General features: G+C 45.5%; 23 non-coding genes and 5 pseudogenes across 23 annotated transcripts; 14 read left to right on the top strand and 14 right to left on the bottom strand.

Moving 5' to 3' along the window:
* The first annotated feature begins 212 nt into the window (after positions 1–212).
* LOC134621685 (5S ribosomal RNA) lies at positions 213–331 on the top strand. The gene has a single exon (XR_010092432.1). It is a non-coding gene; the product is annotated as a 5S ribosomal RNA (ribosomal RNA).
* Positions 332–1,179: 848 nt separating this feature from the next.
* LOC134622003 (5S ribosomal RNA) lies at positions 1,180–1,298 on the bottom strand. The gene has a single exon (XR_010092713.1). It is a non-coding gene; the product is annotated as a 5S ribosomal RNA (ribosomal RNA).
* A 357-nt stretch (positions 1,299–1,655) lies between these two features.
* Positions 1,656–1,774, top strand: LOC134621469 (5S ribosomal RNA). Its single transcript, XR_010092227.1, has one exon. It is a non-coding gene; the product is annotated as a 5S ribosomal RNA (ribosomal RNA).
* Positions 1,775–2,622: 848 nt separating this feature from the next.
* On the bottom strand, positions 2,623–2,741 carry LOC134622004 (5S ribosomal RNA). The gene has a single exon (XR_010092714.1). It is a non-coding gene; the product is annotated as a 5S ribosomal RNA (ribosomal RNA).
* A 357-nt stretch (positions 2,742–3,098) lies between these two features.
* Positions 3,099–3,217, top strand: LOC134621470 (5S ribosomal RNA). The gene has a single exon (XR_010092228.1). It is a non-coding gene; the product is annotated as a 5S ribosomal RNA (ribosomal RNA).
* An 832-nt stretch (positions 3,218–4,049) lies between these two features.
* On the bottom strand, positions 4,050–4,168 carry LOC134622005 (5S ribosomal RNA). The gene has a single exon (XR_010092715.1). It is a non-coding gene; the product is annotated as a 5S ribosomal RNA (ribosomal RNA).
* Positions 4,169–4,525: 357 nt separating this feature from the next.
* Positions 4,526–4,646, top strand: LOC134621802 (5S ribosomal RNA; annotated as a pseudogene).
* Positions 4,647–5,494: 848 nt separating this feature from the next.
* Positions 5,495–5,613, bottom strand: LOC134622006 (5S ribosomal RNA). The gene has a single exon (XR_010092716.1). It is a non-coding gene; the product is annotated as a 5S ribosomal RNA (ribosomal RNA).
* A 357-nt stretch (positions 5,614–5,970) lies between these two features.
* On the top strand, positions 5,971–6,089 carry LOC134621471 (5S ribosomal RNA). Its single transcript, XR_010092229.1, has one exon. It is a non-coding gene; the product is annotated as a 5S ribosomal RNA (ribosomal RNA).
* Positions 6,090–6,921: 832 nt separating this feature from the next.
* On the bottom strand, positions 6,922–7,040 carry LOC134622007 (5S ribosomal RNA). Its single transcript, XR_010092717.1, has one exon. It is a non-coding gene; the product is annotated as a 5S ribosomal RNA (ribosomal RNA).
* Positions 7,041–7,397: 357 nt separating this feature from the next.
* Positions 7,398–7,518, top strand: LOC134621810 (5S ribosomal RNA; annotated as a pseudogene).
* Positions 7,519–8,366: 848 nt separating this feature from the next.
* Positions 8,367–8,485, bottom strand: LOC134622008 (5S ribosomal RNA). The gene has a single exon (XR_010092718.1). It is a non-coding gene; the product is annotated as a 5S ribosomal RNA (ribosomal RNA).
* A 357-nt stretch (positions 8,486–8,842) lies between these two features.
* Positions 8,843–8,961, top strand: LOC134621591 (5S ribosomal RNA). The gene has a single exon (XR_010092342.1). It is a non-coding gene; the product is annotated as a 5S ribosomal RNA (ribosomal RNA).
* Positions 8,962–9,809: 848 nt separating this feature from the next.
* On the bottom strand, positions 9,810–9,928 carry LOC134622112 (5S ribosomal RNA). The gene has a single exon (XR_010092815.1). It is a non-coding gene; the product is annotated as a 5S ribosomal RNA (ribosomal RNA).
* Positions 9,929–10,285: 357 nt separating this feature from the next.
* Positions 10,286–10,404, top strand: LOC134621633 (5S ribosomal RNA). The gene has a single exon (XR_010092382.1). It is a non-coding gene; the product is annotated as a 5S ribosomal RNA (ribosomal RNA).
* Positions 10,405–11,252: 848 nt separating this feature from the next.
* LOC134622009 (5S ribosomal RNA) lies at positions 11,253–11,371 on the bottom strand. The gene has a single exon (XR_010092719.1). It is a non-coding gene; the product is annotated as a 5S ribosomal RNA (ribosomal RNA).
* A 357-nt stretch (positions 11,372–11,728) lies between these two features.
* LOC134621666 (5S ribosomal RNA) lies at positions 11,729–11,847 on the top strand. Its single transcript, XR_010092414.1, has one exon. It is a non-coding gene; the product is annotated as a 5S ribosomal RNA (ribosomal RNA).
* An 849-nt stretch (positions 11,848–12,696) lies between these two features.
* Positions 12,697–12,815, bottom strand: LOC134622011 (5S ribosomal RNA). The gene has a single exon (XR_010092721.1). It is a non-coding gene; the product is annotated as a 5S ribosomal RNA (ribosomal RNA).
* A 357-nt stretch (positions 12,816–13,172) lies between these two features.
* On the top strand, positions 13,173–13,293 carry LOC134621803 (5S ribosomal RNA; annotated as a pseudogene).
* An 848-nt stretch (positions 13,294–14,141) lies between these two features.
* On the bottom strand, positions 14,142–14,260 carry LOC134622012 (5S ribosomal RNA). The gene has a single exon (XR_010092722.1). It is a non-coding gene; the product is annotated as a 5S ribosomal RNA (ribosomal RNA).
* Positions 14,261–14,617: 357 nt separating this feature from the next.
* LOC134621804 (5S ribosomal RNA) lies at positions 14,618–14,738 on the top strand (annotated as a pseudogene).
* An 832-nt stretch (positions 14,739–15,570) lies between these two features.
* On the bottom strand, positions 15,571–15,689 carry LOC134622014 (5S ribosomal RNA). The gene has a single exon (XR_010092723.1). It is a non-coding gene; the product is annotated as a 5S ribosomal RNA (ribosomal RNA).
* A 357-nt stretch (positions 15,690–16,046) lies between these two features.
* On the top strand, positions 16,047–16,167 carry LOC134621811 (5S ribosomal RNA; annotated as a pseudogene).
* An 848-nt stretch (positions 16,168–17,015) lies between these two features.
* LOC134622015 (5S ribosomal RNA) lies at positions 17,016–17,134 on the bottom strand. Its single transcript, XR_010092724.1, has one exon. It is a non-coding gene; the product is annotated as a 5S ribosomal RNA (ribosomal RNA).
* Positions 17,135–17,491: 357 nt separating this feature from the next.
* On the top strand, positions 17,492–17,610 carry LOC134621592 (5S ribosomal RNA). Its single transcript, XR_010092343.1, has one exon. It is a non-coding gene; the product is annotated as a 5S ribosomal RNA (ribosomal RNA).
* Positions 17,611–18,458: 848 nt separating this feature from the next.
* Positions 18,459–18,577, bottom strand: LOC134622016 (5S ribosomal RNA). Its single transcript, XR_010092725.1, has one exon. It is a non-coding gene; the product is annotated as a 5S ribosomal RNA (ribosomal RNA).
* A 357-nt stretch (positions 18,578–18,934) lies between these two features.
* On the top strand, positions 18,935–19,053 carry LOC134621593 (5S ribosomal RNA). Its single transcript, XR_010092344.1, has one exon. It is a non-coding gene; the product is annotated as a 5S ribosomal RNA (ribosomal RNA).
* Positions 19,054–19,901: 848 nt separating this feature from the next.
* On the bottom strand, positions 19,902–20,020 carry LOC134622017 (5S ribosomal RNA). The gene has a single exon (XR_010092726.1). It is a non-coding gene; the product is annotated as a 5S ribosomal RNA (ribosomal RNA).
* Between the last annotated feature and the right edge of the window lie 33 nt (positions 20,021–20,053).

Below are 20,053 nucleotides of genomic sequence, written 5' to 3' on the forward strand. Positions count from 1 at the left end.
GCTTTTCCCGCAGTAACATCACGATAATAACACATGTTAGGTTCTCACAGCACAGTGTTAAAGTGACAGCGAGCACACAGTGTGTTAGGACCATTTGGAAGTCCAACATTTTTGCGGTTTGGAGAATTCAGCTTGTATACAGAACATGAAAACGTAAGCATGACTGTGTCATCACAGCATGTATAAAAAGGCTGTTTCTGAAGCGTTCCATCGCTTACGGCCATACCGCCCTGAACACGCCCGATCTTGTCTGATCTCGGCAGCCAAGCAGGGCCGGGCCTGGTCAGTACTTGGATGGGTGACCGCCTGGGAATACCGGGTGCTGTAAGCTTTTGCACTTCAACACGCAAATGACAGTTTAAATATTGAAACGAATCTGAGGCACTCTTTTAGCTCATTTTCTAATAGGATGGTTAGTGAGTCTTGCGCAAAGAGCTCTCCCACTGATGTAGTAATGTCAAAATCTTCAAGCGTTATATCAATATCACTGTACATGCACAGAGCACCTGTAGATGTTTTTGTGCACACACTCACAAATGTTTATGACGTGAAGTTTGCAGCATTGAGTATGCATTACAGCTGTGCTGTCATGTGCAGGTATTAAAAAAAATAGAAACCAATCAATATCCTTCACTCTAAATTGTTTTTTAAATCACAACAAAATGGGTTACAGTATCTACATGAACCCCGTTGTCGAGGAAGCCTCTCACTTACGGCCATACCACGCCTGAACTCATCTGACCTCTGAAGCTAAGCAGGGGCTGTCCTGGATAGTAGCATCACCTTCACCTTGCTCCATGTTAGAAACTCCATGATATCGTGTTCCCTGCTCAGGGTATCACATTGATGCGCATTTACGCAGTATTCTTCGGGACCGCAGCCAGCAGCCAATAAGAATTAAAACTCGTTGCTCATGGGTGTCAGGTGGACACTGTGCCTGCTGCACACTACAAGGTTAACAAGTTCCTCACTACTGAGCCCAGACGGACTAGCCATAGACATTTTCTGCATTTACGGAATAAATAAGTTTGTGCATTTCCTAAATATTTCGTTCTTGTTGTTTTTTTGTTTTACACAAAAGCGAAAGGCAATCAGGAGCGTTGTCACGAAGCCTTTCCTGAAGCTGCCTCCACTGAGTGAGCAGCAGCGCCCTCTGCCGTTTGTGTGTTGAAGTGCAAAAGCTTACAGCACCTGGTATTCCCAGGCGGTCTCCCATCCAAGTACTGACCAGGCCCGACCCTGCTTAGCTTCCGAGATCAGACGAGATCGGGCGTGTTCAGGGTGGTATGGCCGTAAGCCAGTGAAGCCCGCTATAAAAGACCTTTTATAGGCTGCAAATGTCACAGCGTTTAAACTATAGTATTGTGCTAAACTTCATGTGTTACAGCGAGAACATGCAAACCTTTGTTGTTAACTGCAGCTTCAACATTGAGCTGCAAAAATGCTTTTCCCGCAGTAACATCACGATAATAACACATGTTAGGTTCTCACAGCACAGTGTTAAAGTGACAGCGAGCACACAGTGTGTTAGGACCATTTGGAAGTCCAACATTTTTGCGGTTTGGAGAATTCAGCTTGTATACAGAACATGAAAACGTAAGCATGACTGTGTCATCACAGCATGTATAAAAAGGCTGTTTCTGAAGCGTTCCCTCGCTTACGGCCATACCGCCCTGAACACGCCCGATCTCGTCTGATCTCGGCAGCCAAGCAGGGCCGGGCCTGGTCAGTACTTGGATGGGTGACCGCCTGGGAATACCGGGTGCTGTAAGCTTTTGCACTTCAACACGCAAATGACAGTTTAAATATTGAAACGAATCTGAGGCACTCTTTTAGCTCATTTTCTAATAGGATGGTTAGTGAGTCTTGCGCAAAGAGCTCTCCCACTGATGTAGTAATGTCAAAATCTTCAAGCGCTATATCAATATCACTGTACATGCACAGAGCACCTGTAGATGTTTTTGTGCACACACTCACAAATGTTTATGACGTGAAGTTTGCAGCATTGAGTATGCATTACAGCTGTGCTGTCATGTGCAGGTATTAAAAAAAATAGAAACCAATCAATATCCTTCACTCTAAATTGTTTTTTAAATCACAACAAAATGGGTTACAGTATCTACATGAACCCCGTTGTCGAGGAAGCCTCTCACTTACGGCCATACCACGCCTGAGCTCATCTGACCTCTGAAGCTAAGCAGGGGCTGTCCTGGATAGTAGCATCACCTTCAGCTTGCTCCATGTTACAAACTCCATGATATCGTGTTCCCTGCTCAGGGTATCGCATTGATGCGCATTTACGCAGTATTCTTCGGGACCGCAGCCAGCAGCCAATAAGAATTAAAACTCGTTGCTCATGGGTGTCAGGTGGACACTGTGCCTGCTGCACACTACAAGGTTAACAAGTTCCTCACTACTGAGCCCAGACGGACTAGCCATAGACATTTTCTGCATTTACGGAATAAATAAGTTTGTGCATTTCCTAAATATTTCGTTCTTGTTGTTTTTTTGTTTTACACAAAAGCGAAAGGCAATCAGGAGCGTTGTCACGAAGCCTTTCCTGAAGCTGCCTCCACTGAGTGAGCAGCAGCGCCCTCTGCCGTTTGTGTGTTGAAGTGCAAAAGCTTACAGCACCTGGTATTCCCAGGCGGTCTCCCATCCAAGTACTGACCAGGCCCGACCCTGCTTAGCTTCCGAGATCAGACGAGATCGGGCGTGTTCAGGGTGGTATGGCCGTAAGCCAGTGAAGCCCGCTATAAAAGACCTTTTATAGGCTGCAAATGTCACAGCGTTTAAACTATAGTATTGTGCTAAACTTCATGTGTTACAGCGAGAACATGCAAACCTTTGTTGTTAACTGCAGCTTCAACATTGAGCTGCAAAAATGCTTTTCCCGCAGTAACATCACGATAATAACACATGTTAGGTTCTCACAGCACAGTGTTAAAGTGACAGCGAGCACACAGTGTGTTAGGACCATTTGGAAGTCCAACATTTTTGCGGTTTGGAGAATTCAGCTTGTATACAGAACATGAAAACGTAAGCATGACTGTGTCATCACAGCATGTATAAAAAGGCTGTTTCTGAAGCGTTCCCTCGCTTACGGCCATACCGCCCTGAACACGCCCGATCTCGTCTGATCTCGGCAGCCAAGCAGGGCCGGGCCTGGTCAGTACTTGGATGGGTGACCGCCTGGGAATACCGGGTGCTGTAAGCTTTTGCACTTCAACACGCAAATGACAGTTTAAATATTGAAACGAATCTGAGGCACTCTTTTAGCTCATTTTCTAATAGGATGGTTAGTGAGTCTTGCGCAAAGAGCTCTCCCACTGATGTAGTAATGTCAAAATCTTCAAGCGTTATATCAATATCACTGTACATGCACAGAGCACCTGTAGATGTTTTTGTGCACACACTCACAAATGTTTATGACGTGAAGTTTGCAGCATTGAGTATGCATTACAGCTGTGCTGTCATGTGCAGGTATTAAAAAAAATAGAAACCAATCAATATCCTTCACTCTAAATTGTTTTTGGGTTACAGTATCTACATGAACCCCGTTGTCGAGGAAGCCTCTCACTTACGGCCATACCACGCCTGAACTCATCTGACCTCTGAAGCTAAGCAGGGGCTGTCCTGGATAGTAGCATCACCTTCACCTTGCTCCATGTTAGAAACTCCATGATATCGTGTTCCCTCCTCAGGGTATCACATTGATGCGCATTTACGCAGTATTCTTCGGGACCGCAGCCAGCAGCCAATAAGAATTAAAACTCGTTGCTCATGGGTGTCAGGTGGACACTGTGCCTGCTGCACACTACAAGGTTAACAAGTTCCTCACTACTGAGCCCAGACGGACTAGCCATAGACATTTTCTGCATTTACGGAATAAATAAGTTTGTGCATTTCCTAAATATTTCGTTCTTGTTGTTTTTTTGTTTTACACAAAAGCGAAAGGCAATCAGGAGCGTTGTCACGAAGCCTTTCCTGAAGCTGCCTCCACTGAGTGAGCAGCAGCGCCCTCTGCCGTTTGTGTGTTGAAGTGCAAAAGCTTACAGCACCTGGTATTCCCAGGCGGTCTCCCATCCAAGTACTGACCAGGCCCGACCCTGCTTAGCTTCCGAGATCAGACGAGATCGGGCGTGTTCAGGGTGGTATGGCCGTAAGCGAGTGAAGCCCGCTATAAAAGACCTTTTATAGGCTGCAAATGTCACAGCGTTTAAACTATAGTATTGTGCTAAACTTCATGTGTTACAGCGAGAACATGCAAACCTTTGTTGTTAACTGCAGCTTCAACATTGAGCTGCAAAAATGCTTTTCCCGCAGTAACATCACGATAATAACACATGTTAGGTTCTCACAGCACAGTGTTAAAGTGACAGCGAGCACACAGTGTGTTAGGACCATTTGGAAGTCCAACATTTTTGCGGTTTGGAGAATTCAGCTTGTATACAGAACATGAAAACGTAAGCATGACTGTGTCATCACAGCATGTATAAAAAGGCTGTTTCTGAAGCGTTCCCTCGCTTACGGCCATACCGCCCTGAACACGCCCGATCTCGTCTGATCTCGGCAGCCAAGCAGCCAAGCAGGCCTGGTCAGTACTTGGATGGGTGACCGCCTGGGAATACCGGGTGCTGTAAGCTTTTGCACTTCAACACGCAAATGACAGTTTAAATATTGAAACGAATCTGAGGCACTCTTTTAGCTCATTTTCTAATAGGATGGTTAGTGAGTCTTGCGCAAAGAGCTCTCCCACTGATGTAGTAATGTCAAAATCTTCAAGCGTTATATCAATATCACTGTACATGCACAGAGCACCTGTAGATGTTTTTGTGCACACACTCACAAATGTTTATGACGTGAAGTTTGCAGCATTGAGTATGCATTACAGCTGTGCTGTCATGTGCAGGTATTAAAAAAAATAGAAACCAATCAATATAATTCACTCTAAATTGTTTTTTAAATCACAACAAAATGGGTTACAGTATCTACATGAACCCCGTTGTCGAGGAAGCCTCTCACTTACGGCCATACCACGCCTGAGCTCATCTGACCTCTGAAGCTAAGCAGGGGCTGTCCTGGATAGTAGCATCACCTTCACCTTGCTCCATGTTACAAACTCCATGATATCGTGTTCCCTGCTCAGGGTATCGCATTGATGCGCATTTACGCAGTATTCTTCGGGACCGCAGCCAGCAGCCAATAAGAATTAAAACTCGTTGCTCATGGGTGTCAGGTGGACACTGTGCCTGCTGCACACTACAAGGTTAACAAGTTCCTCACTACTGAGCCCAGACGGACTAGCCATAGACATTTTCTGCATTTACGGAATAAATAAGTTTGTGCATTTCCTAAATATTTCGTTCTTGTTGTTTTTTTGTTTTACACAAAAGCGAAAGGCAATCAGGAGCGTTGTCACGAAGCCTTTCCTGAAGCTGCCTCCACTGAGTGAGCAGCAGCGCCCTCTGCCGTTTGTGTGTTGAAGTGCAAAAGCTTACAGCACCTGGTATTCCCAGGCGGTCTCCCATCCAAGTACTGACCAGGCCCGACCCTGCTTAGCTTCCGAGATCAGACGAGATCGGGCGTGTTCAGGGTGGTATGGCCGTAAGCGAGTGAAGCCCGCTATAAAAGACCTTTTATAGGCTGCAAATGTCACAGCGTTTAAACTATAGTATTGTGCTAAACTTCATGTGTTACAGCGAGAACATGCAAACCTTTGTTGTTAACTGCAGCTTCAACATTGAGCTGCAAAAATGCTTTTCCCGCAGTAACATCACGATAATAACACATGTTAGGTTCTCACAGCACAGTGTTAAAGTGACAGCGAGCACACAGTGTGTTAGGACCATTTGGAAGTCCAACATTTTTGCGGTTTGGAGAATTCAGCTTGTATACAGAACATGAAAACGTAAGCATGACTGTGTCATCACAGCATGTATAAAAAGGCTGTTTCTGAAGCGTTCCCTCGCTTACGGCCATACCGCCCTGAACACGCCCGATCTCGTCTGATCTCGGCAGCCAAGCAGGGCCGGGCCTGGTCAGTACTTGGATGGGTGACCGCCTGGGAATACCGGGTGCTGTAAGCTTTTGCACTTCAACACGCAAATGACAGTTTAAATATTGAAACGAATCTGAGGCACTCTTTTAGCTCATTTTCTAATAGGATGGTTAGTGAGTCTTGCGCAAAGAGCTCTCCCACTGATGTAGTAATGTCAAAATCTTCAAGCGTTATATCAATATCACTGTACATGCACAGAGCACCTGTAGATGTTTTTGTGCACACACTCACAAATGTTTATGACGTGAAGTTTGCAGCATTGAGTATGCATTACAGCTGTGCTGTCATGTGCAGGTATTAAAAAAAATAGAAACCAATCAATATCCTTCACTCTAAATTGTTTTTGGGTTACAGTATCTACATGAACCCCGTTGTCGAGGAAGCCTCTCACTTACGGCCATACCACGCCTGAACTCATCTGACCTCTGAAGCTAAGCAGGGGCTGTCCTGGATAGTAGCATCACCTTCACCTTGCTCCATGTTAGAAACTCCATGATATCGTGTTCCCTCCTCAGGGTATCACATTGATGCGCATTTACGCAGTATTCTTCGGGACCGCAGCCAGCAGCCAATAAGAATTAAAACTCGTTGCTCATGGGTGTCAGGTGGACACTGTGCCTGCTGCACACTACAAGGTTAACAAGTTCCTCACTACTGAGCCCAGACGGACTAGCCATAGACATTTTCTGCATTTACGGAATAAATAAGTTTGTGCATTTCCTAAATATTTCGTTCTTGTTGTTTTTTTGTTTTACACAAAAGCGAAAGGCAATCAGGAGCGTTGTCACGAAGCCTTTCCTGAAGCTGCCTCCACTGAGTGAGCAGCAGCGCCCTCTGCCGTTTGTGTGTTGAAGTGCAAAAGCTTACAGCACCTGGTATTCCCAGGCGGTCTCCCATCCAAGTACTGACCAGGCCCGACCCTGCTTAGCTTCCGAGATCAGACGAGATCGGGCGTGTTCAGGGTGGTATGGCCGTAAGCCAGTGAAGCCCGCTATAAAAGACCTTTTATAGGCTGCAAATGTCACAGCGTTTAAACTATAGTATTGTGCTAAACTTCATGTGTTACAGCGAGAACATGCAAACCTTTGTTGTTAACTGCAGCTTCAACATTGAGCTGCAAAAATGCTTTTCCCGCAGTAACATCACGATAATAACACATGTTAGGTTCTCACAGCACAGTGTTAAAGTGACAGCGAGCACACAGTGTGTTAGGACCATTTGGAAGTCCAACATTTTTGCGGTTTGGAGAATTCAGCTTGTATACAGAACATGAAAACGTAAGCATGACTGTGTCATCACAGCATGTATAAAAAGGCTGTTTCTGAAGCGTTCCCTCGCTTACGGCCATACCGCCCTGAACACGCCCGATCTCGTCTGATCTCGGCAGCCAAGCAGCCAAGCAGGCCTGGTCAGTACTTGGATGGGTGACTGCCTGGGAATACCGGGTGCTGTAAGCTTCTGCACTTCAACACGCAAATGACAGTTTAAATATTGAAACGAATCTGAGGCACTCTTTTAGCTCATTTTCTAATAGGATGGTTAGTGAGTCTTGCGCAAAGAGCTCTCCCACTGATGTAGTAATGTCAAAATCTTCAAGCGTTATATCAATATCACTGTACATGCACAGAGCACCTGTAGATGTTTTTGTGCACACACTCACAAATGTTTATGACGTGAAGTTTGCAGCATTGAGTATGCATTACAGCTGTGCTGTCATGTGCAGGTATTAAAAAAAATAGAAACCAATCAATATCCTTCACTCTAAATTGTTTTTTAAATCACAACAAAATGGGTTACAGTATCTACATGAACCCCGTTGTCGAGGAAGCCTCTCACTTACGGCCATACCACGCCTGAACTCATCTGACCTCTGAAGCTAAGCAGGGGCTGTCCTGGATAGTAGCATCACCTTCACCTTGCTCCATGTTAGAAACTCCATGATATCGTGTTCCCTCCTCAGGGTATCACATTGATGCGCATTTACGCAGTATTCTTCGGGACCGCAGCCAGCAGCCAATAAGAATTAAAACTCGTTGCTCATGGGTGTCAGGTGGACACTGTGCCTGCTGCACACTACAAGGTTAACAAGTTCCTCACTACTGAGCCCAGACGGACTAGCCATAGACATTTTCTGCATTTACGGAATAAATAAGTTTGTGCATTTCCTAAATATTTCGTTCTTGTTGTTTTTTTGTTTTACACAAAAGCGAAAGGCAATCAGGAGCGTTGTCACGAAGCCTTTCCTGAAGCTGCCTCCACTGAGTGAGCAGCAGCGCCCTCTGCCGTTTGTGTGTTGAAGTGCAAAAGCTTACAGCACCTGGTATTCCCAGGCGGTCTCCCATCCAAGTACTGACCAGGCCCGACCCTGCTTAGCTTCCGAGATCAGACGAGATCGGGCGTGTTCAGGGTGGTATGGCCGTAAGCCAGTGAAGCCCGCTATAAAAGACCTTTTATAGGCTGCAAATGTCACAGCGTTTAAACTATAGTATTGTGCTAAACTTCATGTGTTACAGCGAGAACATGCAAACCTTTGTTGTTAACTGCAGCTTCAACATTGAGCTGCAAAAATGCTTTTCCCGCAGTAACATCACGATAATAACACATGTTAGGTTCTCACAGCACAGTGTTAAAGTGACAGCGAGCACACAGTGTGTTAGGACCATTTGGAAGTCCAACATTTTTGCGGTTTGGAGAATTCAGCTTGTATACAGAACATGAAAACGTAAGCATGACTGTGTCATCACAGCATGTATAAAAAGGCTGTTTCTGAAGCGTTCCCTCGCTTACGGCCATACCGCCCTGAACACGCCCGATCTCGTCTGATCTCGGCAGCCAAGCAGGGCCGGGCCTGGTCAGTACTTGGATGGGTGACCGCCCGGGAATACCGGGTGCTGTAAGCTTTTGCACTTCAACACGCAAATGACAGTTTAAATATTGAAACGAATCTGAGGCACTCTTTTAGCTCATTTTCTAATAGGATGGTTAGTGAGTCTTGCGCAAAGAGCTCTCCCACTGATGTAGTAATGTCAAAATCTTCAAGCGTTATATCAATATCACTGTACATGCACAGAGCACCTGTAGATGTTTTTGTGCACACACTCACAAATGTTTATGACGTGAAGTTTGCAGCATTGAGTATGCATTACAGCTGTGCTGTCATGTGCAGGTATTAAAAAAAATAGAAACCAATCAATATCCTTCACTCTAAATTGTTTTTTAAATCACAACAAAATGGGTTACAGTATCTACATGAACCCCGTTGTCGAGGAAGCCTCTCACTTACGGCCATACCACGCCTGAGCTCATCTGACCTCTGAAGCTAAGCAGGGGCTGTCCTGGATAGTAGCATCACCTTCACCTTGCTCCATGTTAGAAACTCCATGATATCGTGTTCCCTCCTCAGGGTATCACATTGATGCGCATTTACGCAGTATTCTTCGGGACCGCAGCCAGCAGCCAATAAGAATTAAAACTCGTTGCTCATGGGTGTCAGGTGGACACTGTGCCTGCTGCACACTACAAGGTTAACAAGTTCCTCACTACTGAGCCCAGACGGACTAGCCATAGACATTTTCTGCATTTACGGAATAAATAAGTTTGTGCATTTCCTAAATATTTCGTTCTTGTTGTTTTTTTGTTTTACACAAAAGCGAAAGGCAATCAGGAGCGTTGTCACGAAGCCTTTCCTGAAGCTGCCTCCACTGAGTGAGCAGCAGCGCCCTCTGCCGTTTGTGTGTTGAAGTGCAAAAGCTTACAACACCTGGTATTCCCAGGCGGTCTCCCATCCAAGTACTGACCAGGCCCGACCCTGCTTAGCTTCCGAGATCAGACGAGATCGGGCGTGTTCAGGGTGGTATGGCCGTAAGCGAGTGAAGCCCGCTATAAAAGACCTTTTATAGGCTGCAAATGTCACAGCGTTTAAACTATAGTATTGTGCTAAACTTCATGTGTTACAGCGAGAACATGCAAACCTTTGTTGTTAACTGCAGCTTCAACATTGAGCTGCAAAAATGCTTTTCCCGCAGTAACATCACGATAATAACACATGTTAGGTTCTCACAGCACAGTGTTAAAGTGACAGCGAGCACACAGTGTGTTAGGACCATTTGGAAGTCCAACATTTTTGCGGTTTGGAGAATTCAGCTTGTATACAGAACATGAAAACGTAAGCATGACTGTGTCATCACAGCATGTATAAAAAGGCTATTTCTGAAGCGTTCCCTCGCTTACGGTCATACCGCCCTGAACACGCCCGATCTCGTCTGATCTCGGCAGCCAAGCAGGGCCGGGCCTGGTCAGTACTTGGATGGGTGACCGCCCGGGAATACCGGGTGCTGTAAGCTTTTGCACTTCAACACGCAAATGACAGTTTAAATATTGAAACGAATCTGAGGCACTCTTTTAGCTCATTTTCTAATAGGATGGTTAGTGAGTCTTGCGCAAAGAGCTCTCCCACTGATGTAGTAATGTCAAAATCTTCAAGCGTTATATCAATATCACTGTACATGCACAGAGCACCTGTAGATGTTTTTGTGCACACACTCACAAATGTTTATGACGTGAAGTTTGCAGCATTGAGTATGCATTACAGCTGTGCTGTCATGTGCAGGTATTAAAAAAAATAGAAACCAATCAATATCCTTCACTCTAAATTGTTTTTTAAATCACAACAAAATGGGTTACAGTATCTACATGAACCCCGTTGTCGAGGAAGCCTCTCACTTACGGCCATACCACGCCTGAGCTCATCTGACCTCTGAAGCTAAGCAGGGGCTGTCCTGGATAGTAGCATCACCTTCACCTTGCTCCATGTTAGAAACTCCATGATATCGTGTTCCCTCCTCAGGGTATCACATTGATGCGCATTTACGCAGTATTCTTCGGGACCGCAGCCAGCAGCCAATAAGAATTAAAACTCGTTGCTCATGGGTGTCAGGTGGACACTGTGCCTGCTGCACACTACAAGGTTAACAAGTTCCTCACTACTGAGCCCAGACGGACTAGCCATAGACATTTTCTGCATTTACGGAATAAATAAGTTTGTGCATTTCCTAAATATTTCGTTCTTGTTGTTTTTTTGTTTTACACAAAAGCGAAAGGCAATCAGGAGCGTTGTCACGAAGCCTTTCCTGAAGCTGCCTCCACTGAGTGAGCAGCAGCGCCCTCTGCCGTTTGTGTGTTGAAGTGCAAAAGCTTACAGCACCTGGTATTCCCAGGCGGTCTCCCATCCAAGTACTGACCAGGCCCGACCCTGCTTAGCTTCCGAGATCAGACGAGATCGGGCGTGTTCAGGGTGGTATGGCCGTAAGCCAGTGAAGCCCGCTATAAAAGACCTTTTATAGGCTGCAAATGTCACAGCGTTTAAACTATAGTATTGTGCTAAACTTCATGTGTTACAGCGAGAACATGCAAACCTTTGTTGTTAACTGCAGCTTCAACATTGAGCTGCAAAAATGCTTTTCCCGCAGTAACATCACGATAATAACACATGTTAGGTTCTCACAGCACAGTGTTAAAGTGACAGCGAGCACACAGTGTGTTAGGACCATTTGGAAGTCCAACATTTTTGCGGTTTGGAGAATTCAGCTTGTATACAGAACATGAAAACGTAAGCATGACTGTGTCATCACAGCATGTATAAAAAGGCTGTTTCTGAAGCGTTCCCTCGCTTACGGCCATACCGCCCTGAACACGCCCGATCTCGTCTGATCTCGGCAGCCAAGCAGGGCCGGGCCTGGTCAGTACTTGGATGGGTGACTGCCTGGGAATACCGGGTGCTGTAAGCTTCTGCACTTCAACACGCAAATGACAGTTTAAATATTGAAACGAATCTGAGGCACTCTTTTAGCTCATTTTCTAATAGGATGGTTAGTGAGTCTTGCGCAAAGAGCTCTCCCACTGATGTAGTAATGTCAAAATCTTCAAGCGTTATATCAATATCACTGTACATGCACAGAGCACCTGTAGATGTTTTTGTGCACACACTCACAAATGTTTATGACGTGAAGTTTGCAGCATTGAGTATGCATTACAGCTGTGCTGTCATGTGCAGGTATTAAAAAAAAATAGAAACCAATCAATATCCTTCACTCTAAATTGTTTTTTAAATCACAACAAAATGGGTTACAGTATCTACATGAACCCCGTTGTCGAGGAAGCCTCTCACTTACGGCCATACCACGCCTGAACTCATCTGACCTCTGAAGCTAAGCAGGGGCTGTCCTGGATAGTAGCATCACCTTCACCTTGCTCCATGTTAGAAACTCCATGATATCGTGGTCCCTCCTCAGGGTATCACATTGATGCGCATTTACGCAGTATTCTTCGGGACCGCAGCCAGCAGCCAATAAGAATTAAAACTCGTTGCTCATGGGTGTCAGGTGGACACTGTGCCTGCTGCACACTACAAGGTTAACAAGTTCCTCACTACTGAGCCCAGACGGACTAGCCATAGACATTTTCTGCATTTACGGAATAAATAAGTTTGTGCATTTCCTAAATATTTCGTTCTTGTTGTTTTTTTGTTTTACACAAAAGCGAAAGGCAATCAGGAGCGTTGTCACGAAGCCTTTCCTGAAGCTGCCTCCACTGAGTGAGCAGCAGCGCCCTCTGCCGTTTGTGTGTTGAAGTGCAAAAGCTTACAGCACCTGGTATTCCCAGGCGGTCTCCCATCCAAGTACTGACCAGGCCCGACCCTGCTTAGCTTCCGAGATCAGACGAGATCGGGCGTGTTCAGGGTGGTATGGCCGTAAGCGAGTGAAGCCCGCTATAAAAGACCTTTTATAGGCTGCAAATGTCACAGCGTTTAAACTATAGTATTGTGCTAAACTTCATGTGTTACAGCGAGAACATGCAAACCTTTGTTGTTAACTGCAGCTTCAACATTGAGCTGCAAAAATGCTTTTCCCGCAGTAACATCACGATAATAACACATGTTAGGTTCTCACAGCACAGTGTTAAAGTGACAGCGAGCACACAGTGTGTTAGGACCATTTGGAAGTCCAACATTTTTGCGGTTTGGAGAATTCAGCTTGTATACAGAACATGAAAACGTAAGCATGACTGTGTCATCACAGCATGTATAAAAAGGCTGTTTCTGAAGCGTTCCCTCGCTTACGGCCATACCGCCCTGAACACGCCCGATCTCGTCTGATCTCGGCAGCCAAGCAGCCAAGCAGGCCTGGTCAGTACTTGGATGGGTGACCGCCTGGGAATACCGGGTGCTGTAAGCTTTTGCACTTCAACACGCAAATGACAGTTTAAATATTGAAACGAATCTGAGGCACTCTTTTAGCTCATTTTCTAATAGGATGGTTAGTGAGTCTTGCGCAAAGAGCTCTCCCACTGATGTAGTAATGTCAAAATCTTCAAGCGTTATATCAATATCACTGTACATGCACAGAGCACCTGTAGATGTTTTTGTGCACACACTCACAAATGTTTATGACGTGAAGTTTGCAGCATTGAGTATGCATTACAGCTGTGCTGTCATGTGCAGGTATTAAAAAAAATAGAAACCAATCAATATCCTTCACTCTAAATTGTTTTTTAAATCACAACAAAATGGGTTACAGTATCTACATGAACCCCGTTGTCGAGGAAGCCTCTCACTTACGGCCATACCACGCCTGAGCTCATCTGACCTCTGAAGCTAAGCAGGGGCTGTCCTGGATAGTAGCATCACCTTCACCTTGCTCCATGTTACAAACTCCATGATATCGTGTTCCCTGCTCAGGGTATCGCATTGATGCGCATTTACGCAGTATTCTTCGGGACCGCAGCCAGCAGCCAATAAGAATTAAAACTCGTTGCTCATGGGTGTCAGGTGGACACTGTGCCTGCTGCACACTACAAGGTTAACAAGTTCCTCACTACTGAGCCCAGACGGACTAGCCATAGACATTTTCTGCATTTACGGAATAAATAAGTTTGTGCATTTCCTAAATATTTCGTTCTTGTTGTTTTTTTGTTTTACACAAAAGCGAAAGGCAATCAGGAGCGTTGTCACGAAGCCTTTCCTGAAGCTGCCTCCACTGAGTGAGCAGCAGCGCCCTCTGCCGTTTGTGTGTTGAAGTGCAAAAGCTTACAGCACCTGGTATTCCCAGGCGGTCTCCCATCCAAGTACTGACCAGGCCCGACCCTGCTTAGCTTCCGAGATCAGACGAGATCGGGCGTGTTCAGGGTGGTATGGCCGTAAGCCAGTGAAGCCCGCTATAAAAGACCTTTTATAGGCTGCAAATGTCACAGCGTTTAAACTATAGTATTGTGCTAAACTTCATGTGTTACAGCGAGAACATGCAAACCTTTGTTGTTAACTGCAGCTTCAACATTGAGCTGCAAAAATGCTTTTCCCGCAGTAACATCACGATAATAACACATGTTAGGTTCTCACAGCACAGTGTTAAAGTGACAGCGAGCACACAGTGTGTTAGGACCATTTGGAAGTCCAACATTTTTGCGGTTTGGAGAATTCAGCTTGTATACAGAACATGAAAACGTAAGCATGACTGTGTCATCACAGCATGTATAAAAAGGCTGTTTCTGAAGCGTTCCCTCGCTTACGGCCATACCGCCCTGAACACGCCCGATCTCGTCTGATCTCGGCAGCCAAGCAGCCAAGCAGGCCTGGTCAGTACTTGGATGGGTGACCGCCTGGGAATACCGGGTGCTGTAAGCTTTTGCACTTCAACACGCAAATGACAGTTTAAATATTGAAACGAATCTGAGGCACTCTTTTAGCTCATTTTCTAATAGGATGGTTAGTGAGTCTTGCGCAAAGAGCTCTCCCACTGATGTAGTAATGTCAAAATCTTCAAGCGTTATATCAATATCACTGTACATGCACAGAGCACCTGTAGATGTTTTTGTGCACACACTCACAAATGTTTATGACGTGAAGTTTGCAGCATTGAGTATGCATTACAGCTGTGCTGTCATGTGCAGGTATTAAAAAAAATAGAAACCAATCAATATCCTTCACTCTAAATTGTTTTTGGGTTACAGTATCTACATGAACCCCGTTGTCGAGGAAGCCTCTCACTTACGGCCATACCACGCCTGAACTCATCTGACCTCTGAAGCTAAGCAGGGGCTGTCCTGGATAGTAGCATCACCTTCACCTTGCTCCATGTTAGAAACTCCATGATATCGTGTTCCCTCCTCAGGGTATCACATTGATGCGCATTTACGCAGTATTCTTCGGGACCGCAGCCAGCAGCCAATAAGAATTAAAACTCGTTGCTCATGGGTGTCAGGTGGACACTGTGCCTGCTGCACACTACAAGGTTAACAAGTTCCTCACTACTGAGCCCAGACGGACTAGCCATAGACATTTTCTGCATTTACGGAATAAATAAGTTTGTGCATTTCCTAAATATTTCGTTCTTGTTGTTTTTTTGTTTTACACAAAAGCGAAAGGCAATCAGGAGCGTTGTCACGAAGCCTTTCCTGAAGCTGCCTCCACTGAGTGAGCAGCAGCGCCCTCTGCCGTTTGTGTGTTGAAGTGCAAAAGCTTACAGCACCTGGTATTCCCAGGCGGTCTCCCATCCAAGTACTGACCAGGCCCGACCCTGCTTAGCTTCCGAGATCAGACGAGATCGGGCGTGTTCAGGGTGGTATGGCCGTAAGCCAGTGAAGCCCGCTATAAAAGACCTTTTATAGGCTGCAAATGTCACAGCGTTTAAACTATAGTATTGTGCTAAACTTCATGTGTTACAGCGAGAACATGCAAACCTTTGTTGTTAACTGCAGCTTCAACATTGAGCTGCAAAAATGCTTTTCCCGCAGTAACATCACGATAATAACACATGTTAGGTTCTCACAGCACAGTGTTAAAGTGACAGCGAGCACACAGTGTGTTAGGACCATTTGGAAGTCCAACATTTTTGCGGTTTGGAGAATTCAGCTTGTATACAGAACATGAAAACGTAAGCATGACTGTGTCATCACAGCATGTATAAAAAGGCTGTTTCTGAAGCGTTCCCTCGCTTACGGCCATACCGCCCTGAACACGCCCGATCTCGTCTGATCTCGGCAGCCAAGCAGCCAAGCAGGCCTGGTCAGTACTTGGATGGGTGACTGCCTGGGAATACCGGGTGCTGTAAGCTTCTGCACTTCAACACGCAAATGACAGTTTAAATATTGAAACGAATCTGAGGCACTCTTTTAGCTCATTTTCTAATAGGATGGTTAGTGAGTCTTGCGCAAAGAGCTCTCCCACTGATGTAGTAATGTCAAAATCTTCAAGCGTTATATCAATATCACTGTACATGCACAGAGCACCTGTAGATGTTTTTGTGCACACACTCACAAATGTTTATGACGTGAAGTTTGCAGCATTGAGTATGCATTACAGCTGTGCTGTCATGTGCAGGTATTAAAAAAAATAGAAACCAATCAATATCCTTCACTCTAAATTGTTTTTTAAATCACAACAAAATGGGTTACAGTATCTACATGAACCCCGTTGTCGAGGAAGCCTCTCACTTACGGCCATACCACGCCTGAACTCATCTGACCTCTGAAGCTAAGCAGGGGCTGTCCTGGATAGTAGCATCACCTTCACCTTGCTCCATGTTAGAAACTCCATGATATCGTGTTCCCTCCTCAGGGTATCACATTGATGCGCATTTACGCAGTATTCTTCGGGACCGCAGCCAGCAGCCAATAAGAATTAAAACTCGTTGCTCATGGGTGTCAGGTGGACACTGTGCCTGCTGCACACTACAAGGTTAACAAGTTCCTCACTACTGAGCCCAGACGGACTAGCCATAGACATTTTCTGCATTTACGGAATAAATAAGTTTGTGCATTTCCTAAATATTTCGTTCTTGTTGTTTTTTTGTTTTACACAAAAGCGAAAGGCAATCAGGAGCGTTGTCACGAAGCCTTTCCTGAAGCTGCCTCCACTGAGTGAGCAGCAGCGCCCTCTGCCGTTTGTGTGTTGAAGTGCAAAAGCTTACAGCACCTGGTATTCCCAGGCGGTCTCCCATCCAAGTACTGACCAGGCCCGACCCTGCTTAGCTTCCGAGATCAGACGAGATCGGGCGTGTTCAGGGTGGTATGGCCGTAAGCCAGTGAAGCCCGCTATAAAAGACCTTTTATAGGCTGCAAATGTCACAGCGTTTAAACTATAGTATTGTGCTAAACTTCATGTGTTACAGCGAGAACATGCAAACCTTTGTTGTTAACTGCAGCTTCAACATTGAGCTGCAAAAATGCTTTTCCCGCAGTAACATCACGATAATAACACATGTTAGGTTCTCACAGCACAGTGTTAAAGTGACAGCGAGCACACAGTGTGTTAGGACCATTTGGAAGTCCAACATTTTTGCGGTTTGGAGAATTCAGCTTGTATACAGAACATGAAAACGTAAGCATGACTGTGTCATCACAGCATGTATAAAAAGGCTGTTTCTGAAGCGTTCCCTCGCTTACGGCCATACCGCCCTGAACACGCCCGATCTCGTCTGATCTCGGCAGCCAAGCAGGGCCGGGCCTGGTCAGTACTTGGATGGGTGACCGCCCGGGAATACCGGGTGCTGTAAGCTTTTGCACTTCAACACGCAAATGACAGTTTAAATATTGAAACGAATCTGAGGCACTCTTTTAGCTCATTTTCTAATAGGATGGTTAGTGAGTCTTGCGCAAAGAGCTCTCCCACTGATGTAGTAATGTCAAAATCTTCAAGCGTTATATCAATATCACTGTACATGCACAGAGCACCTGTAGATGTTTTTGTGCACACACTCACAAATGTTTATGACGTGAAGTTTGCAGCATTGAGTATGCATTACAGCTGTGCTGTCATGTGCAGGTATTAAAAAAAATAGAAACCAATCAATATCCTTCACTCTAAATTGTTTTTTAAATCACAACAAAATGGGTTACAGTATCTACATGAACCCCGTTGTCGAGGAAGCCTCTCACTTACGGCCATACCACGCCTGAGCTCATCTGACCTCTGAAGCTAAGCAGGGGCTGTCCTGGATAGTAGCATCACCTTCACCTTGCTCCATGTTAGAAACTCCATGATATCGTGTTCCCTCCTCAGGGTATCACATTGATGCGCATTTACGCAGTATTCTTCGGGACCGCAGCCAGCAGCCAATAAGAATTAAAACTCGTTGCTCATGGGTGTCAGGTGGACACTGTGCCTGCTGCACACTACAAGGTTAACAAGTTCCTCACTACTGAGCCCAGACGGACTAGCCATAGACATTTTCTGCATTTACGGAATAAATAAGTTTGTGCATTTCCTAAATATTTCGTTCTTGTTGTTTTTTTGTTTTACACAAAAGCGAAAGGCAATCAGGAGCGTTGTCACGAAGCCTTTCCTGAAGCTGCCTCCACTGAGTGAGCAGCAGCGCCCTCTGCCGTTTGTGTGTTGAAGTGCAAAAGCTTACAGCACCTGGTATTCCCAGGCGGTCTCCCATCCAAGTACTGACCAGGCCCGACCCTGCTTAGCTTCCGAGATCAGACGAGATCGGGCGTGTTCAGGGTGGTATGGCCGTAAGCCAGTGAAGCCCGCTATAAAAGACCTTTTATAGGCTGCAAATGTCACAGCGTTTAAACTATAGTATTGTGCTAAACTTCATGTGTTACAGCGAGAACATGCAAACCTTTGTTGTTAACTGCAGCTTCAACATTGAGCTGCAAAAATGCTTTTCCCGCAGTAACATCACGATAATAACACATGTTAGGTTCTCACAGCACAGTGTTAAAGTGACAGCGAGCACACAGTGTGTTAGGACCATTTGGAAGTCCAACATTTTTGCGGTTTGGAGAATTCAGCTTGTATACAGAACATGAAAACGTAAGCATGACTGTGTCATCACAGCATGTATAAAAAGGCTGTTTCTGAAGCGTTCCCTCGCTTACGGCCATACCGCCCTGAACACGCCCGATCTCGTCTGATCTCGGCAGCCAAGCAGGGCCGGGCCTGGTCAGTACTTGGATGGGTGACCGCCCGGGAATACCGGGTGCTGTAAGCTTTTGCACTTCAACACGCAAATGACAGTTTAAATATTGAAACGAATCTGAGGCACTCTTTTAGCTCATTTTCTAATAGGATGGTTAGTGAGTCTTGCGCAAAGAGCTCTCCCACTGATGTAGTAATGTCAAAATCTTCAAGCGTTATATCAATATCACTGTACATGCACAGAGCACCTGTAGATGTTTTTGTGCACACACTCACAAATGTTTATGACGTGAAGTTTGCAGCATTGAGTATGCATTACAGCTGTGCTGTCATGTGCAGGTATTAAAAAAAATAGAAACCAATCAATATCCTTCACTCTAAATTGTTTTTTAAATCACAACAAAATGGGTTACAGTATCTACATGAACCCCGTTGTCGAGGAAGCCTCTCACTTACGGCCATACCACGCCTGAGCTCATCTGACCTCTGAAGCTAAGCAGGGGCTGTCCTGGATAGTAGCATCACCTTCACCTTGCTCCATGTTAGAAACTCCATGATATCGTGGTCCCTCCTCAGGGTATCACATTGATGCGCATTTACGCAGTATTCTTCGGGACCGCAGCCAGCAGCCAATAAGAATTAAAACTCGTTGCTCATGGGTGTCAGGTGGACACTGTGCCTGCTGCACACTACAAGGTTAACAAGTTCCTCACTACTGAGCCCAGACGGACTAGCCATAGACATTTTCTGCATTTACGGAATAAATAAGTTTGTGCATTTCCTAAATATTTCGTTCTTGTTGTTTTTTTGTTTTACACAAAAGCGAAAGGCAATCAGGAGCGTTGTCACGAAGCCTTTCCTGAAGCTGCCTCCACTGAGTGAGCAGCAGCGCCCTCTGCCGTTTGTGTGTTGAAGTGCAAAAGCTTACAGCACCTGGTATTCCCAGGCGGTCTCCCATCCAAGTACTGACCAGGCCCGACCCTGCTTAACTTCCGAGATCAGACGAGATCGGGCGTGTTCAGGGTGGTATGGCCGTAAGCGAGTGAAGCCCGCTATAAAAGACCTTTTATAGG

Source organism: Pelmatolapia mariae, linkage group LG23 (genome assembly GCF_036321145.2).
Source record: "Pelmatolapia mariae isolate MD_Pm_ZW linkage group LG23, Pm_UMD_F_2, whole genome shotgun sequence".
NCBI classification, from domain to species: domain Eukaryota; kingdom Metazoa; phylum Chordata; class Actinopteri; order Cichliformes; family Cichlidae; genus Pelmatolapia; species Pelmatolapia mariae.